The 4,073-nt window shown below is 45.7% G+C and overlaps 1 long non-coding RNA gene across 3 annotated transcripts in view; it reads right to left on the reverse strand.

Annotated features, from left to right (window-relative positions):
* Positions 1–90: 90 nt before the first annotated feature.
* The window catches only part of LOC114006558 (uncharacterized), a 4,306-nt gene continuing 323 nt past the window's right edge, over positions 91–4,073 (reverse strand). Inside the window, exons 1-2 of one of the 3 annotated variants that reach the window (XR_003548276.1) lie at positions 2,120–3,179; positions 91–1,082 (exon numbers count right to left, since the gene is read on the reverse strand). This is a non-coding gene — a long non-coding RNA (uncharacterized LOC114006558). Of the gene's footprint in view, positions 1,083–1,413; positions 1,489–2,119; positions 3,180–4,073 lie in introns of those variants that run through there. The other 2 variants (XR_003548277.1, XR_003548275.1) reach the window with 2 other exon arrangements.

Genomic DNA, 4,073 nt, shown 5'->3' on the forward strand with positions numbered 1-4,073 from the left:
AACACCCCCGGGGGGGGGGGGGGCACACTGTGACAACCAAAGTCTAGCCCAGAAACATGAAACCAAAGTAAACAGCAGTCTCAGAGCAGATGGAGGAACAAGACGTTATTTTTTATACATTCCAGACAACAATTTTAAAAATCCGGCTTTTTAAGCTTAGAGCATTGGATGCCAACAGCCCTTATTTCCTGCACAAGGACATGAGAAATCCAGGGGGGCAGGAGTGGGGTCTTGTCTCTCCTGAGTAACAAGGGTACATATCACACATAAATGCGGTGGCACTGACGGTTACTGATTTTTTTCAAACAAACAGGGCACGTTTTAGTATATTTAAGGGAGGTGAGGAGGCACTGACTACAGAAGACATGGCCACATACAGTAGAGTAGACGTGTCGTCTACTTAGTTCAATCTCTGAGTATCCATCCATGCAAATTTGACAGTGGATATAACCAGGTAGTACGTGTCTTAAAGTTTCTTCTGGGGAAATATGGTGGGCACTGTTGGTCACACATTTATCTCTGTCTCTCATCAAGCCCTCCTCATTACTGCTCCCTGTGTAAGTGCCAGTTTGCTGTTGGCATGGCCTCTCGTTTCTCCTTGGCCTCCTTCTTGGTTCTGTAATCACAACAGAGTCCTGGTGAGTTAGATCAATCACTACAGGTTCTAGAGATTCACAGGTGAGATCAACTACTTCATCACTCTCCCCGAGTACTATCAGTTCTGCATGCAAGGCCATGTCAGGATTTGGGCCTCCTTCCCCAGCAGTAGGGAGTCCCCAGGCTTGTCTGGAATTCATCATGCCGCTATAGCATATTCTTGTATTCCTTATGCTGGTTATATTCAGTGTTCGGACAATTGTGATCTGTGCCAAAGTTAACAGCAAACATTGACGTACTCAGTGTCTCGCAGCTGCTGGTCAGTCACTTTCTGACTTACATAAGAATTCAGAGCTCAGATTTTCCAGTATGCTTGAACTCTGTTTCTGCTTCCAGTCCTGTCCTCCCCTCCACAATTGCTGTGCTCCCATGGAGCATGAATCTTCTGGGAGCCACTTACAAGACAGCTCGATCTGAATTTTTCACTGAATGGGAAATGAAAGAAAAGTTAAGCATTGTCTAAAATAAGATTGCTAATAATACTGTATAAAATGTGTTTACACACATATACACATACACACACATATGTATATATGTCAGAAAAGTCATGATGTATTTTTCTAAGCTTTTCTGTGCAAAAATGTGTCATGACTTTTTCAACAACCCAAAATATATAGAAAGTGTTTACTCAAAAAAATTTGTTTTATTATACACTCAAAGAAAGTTTGGAGACCACTGCTTTTGAAACTGAACATCCCTCCCCACTCAGCGTCTTGAAGGTGGTGGGGAAAAGGAAAGAACTCAAGGGATGCTTACATAAAGAGAAGCACAACATTGGGACCAGCAGTTAGCATAATGGCTATGTCGCTGGACTCCCACGTAGTTGACCATGGTTTGAGTCCCGGACCCGGTGGCTTAAACTCAGGCCAGGCGCGTGTGCGTGCGTGCCCAAGATCCCAAGAGAAGAATGGAGAAGAAGGGATTGCAGCGTGGCCATCCTCCCTGGGGGTGATTTCTCGCTTTCTATCTCTCTGTCTCTCTCTGTCTGTCTGGCGAGCGCACGTGCCCTATAGCAAACACGTCTCCAAAAAAAAAAAAAAAGAGAAGCACAACATCATTAACCACCAAAAGTCACTACTTCCTCCAAGAGGATCTCAAAAAAGCACTTACATTTTTATAAAGTAAAAACAGACCAAAACACTCTGTACACATTCTAGCTGCTTCTAGCAGCTAAAAAGACATGTAATCTACTTGAGGGTTCATTTTGCCCAGCCTTCTCTTTATAACAAAGACAATGAATGGAGTTTTTAAGAGTTTTCTCCAAGATTCTGTTGTAGAAAAGAGGCTATGGAGTACAAGCATTGGCCATGAAGATTTGGTTTGAGTCTAGGCTCTGTGACCTAGAAGTCATTTAAGGTCTCAAAACTTCAGTAAATCCTTCTGAAAAGTTAATTATTGTGTAATTTTTTAAAATAATGCATTATTAGTTATTAGAGAAATGCAAATCAAAACCATGAGTTACCATTTCATGCCTACTAGATTGGGTAGAATAAAAAAGGCAGGGCCCAGCTGCGTTGGCACGTGCTGTTCAGATGCTATGCTGTGCAGGCTGGGACCACATGGGAGATCTGATCCCGCCAGTTTGCTGTTGGCATGGCCTTGCATTTCTCCTTGGCCTCCTCCTTTGTTCAGTAATCACAACAGAGTCCTGGTGAGTTAGGTTAATCACTACAGGTTCTAGAGATTCACAGGGAAGGTCAACACTTTGCCACTCTCCCTGAGTAACATCAGTTCTGCATGCAAGGCCATGTCAGGAGTTGGGCCTCCTTCCTCAGCAAGGATCCAACCTAAAGACTGGACACAGTAATGTGCCTCTGTAATCCCAGCAACTCAAGAGGTTGAGGCAGGAGAATTACAACATGAGTGAAACTCTGTTAAAAAAAAAAAAAAGACATAGTAAGTGTTGGCAAGGTGTAGAAAAATTGGAATTCTCACACACTGCTGGTGGGAATGTAAAATGGTGAATGTACTTTGGATGCAGCTTTGGAAGGCAGACTGGCAGTTCCTTGAAAGGTTAAACATAGAGCTACCATGTGACCTAGCAATCCCACTCCTAGACATACACCTAATAGAGTTGAAAATGTATGTTCACACCAAAAACTTACACACGAATATTGAGGACAACCTTATTCATAATAGCCAAAAAGTAGAAACAACCCAAATGCCCATTAATTAATGCATGGATAAACAAAACTTAGTATATCCATACAGTGAAGTGTTTGTTATTCAGCAATGAAAAGGAATCAAGTGTTGAGGCTTGCTACGATATGACCTTTGAAAGTAGAAGCTAGTCACTACAGAACACATATTGTAGTTTCTGTTTATAGAAGATATCAAGAACAGGCAAATCCATAGAGACAAAATGATCGGTGGCTTCCTAGGAAGGGGGATACTGGGGAGAAATAGGGAGTGACTGCTAATGGGTACACGGTGTCTTTCAGGGGTGATTAAAAATGTTCTTTAGGGACCAGCAGATGGCGTAATGGTTATGTCACTGGGCTCTCAAGTTCTAGACTGGGGTCCAGTCCTGGACCCAGTGGCTTAAAACTCACTCTGGGCACATGTGTGTATGTGCCCAAGATCCCTAGAGGAGAATGGAGGAGAAGGGATTGAGGAGTAGCCATCCCCTCTGCGGGGGTGGGGGGGGGTGGGGGGGGGATTCCTCGCTCTCTGTCGTTCTGTCTCTCTCTGTGTCTCCCGCAAGCGCAGGATCCTAAAGCAAAAATCTCTCTAAAACAAGTTCTTAAATTGGGGTGATGGTTATACAACTCTGAAAACATACTAAAACTCATTGAGTTGTATACTTTAAATGTGTGAATTGAATCTCAATAAGCAATCAAACATGTAAACTGGCAGAAATGTTACCCGATACCGTGTGAGTCTACCTGGATTCAGACACACATCCTACAATCTAAAGGGCGACGTGGAGTCCCAGATGAAAATGGGCGGGGCCGTGCTGCGCACGCACCTACCTACGACCTAGACAGGCCTTCCCTAGACCCCTGTCACCTCGCAGGTCACTGTCCTCAACTGTTCGCCTTTCGTGACCCACCTGCCTCCTCTCCTTCCTGCTCTGTCCTGGGAAAGAGAGTCGGGCTGGGTAACCCCATAAAGCAAGTGCCACCACCATGGCCTCCACGGGCCCCGCCCTACTCCTGTCCCGGCTAGTCCCGTCCTGACTGCTATTCAGCCATGAGACCAAAAACCGTTTGCCCCTTCCCCACCCTCTTAGGTGTTCCAGTCCCAGCTGGAGACCACAGCGAGCCCAGCCCAGGTGCCCAGCTACACTCGGCTGGAGAGAGAACCGGGGAGAGGCGGGTGCCGGGGTGCGGGGAGGAGCCCGGCAGAGCAGTAGGATCGAGAGGGCGAAGCAGAGGAGGCGGGCAGCGTGGCAGACGCTCACGGTGGAAGCGCCC

Source organism: Tupaia chinensis, unplaced genomic scaffold (genome assembly GCF_000334495.1).
Source record: "Tupaia chinensis unplaced genomic scaffold, TupChi_1.0 Scaffold148874_1, whole genome shotgun sequence".
NCBI classification, from domain to species: domain Eukaryota; kingdom Metazoa; phylum Chordata; class Mammalia; order Scandentia; family Tupaiidae; genus Tupaia; species Tupaia belangeri.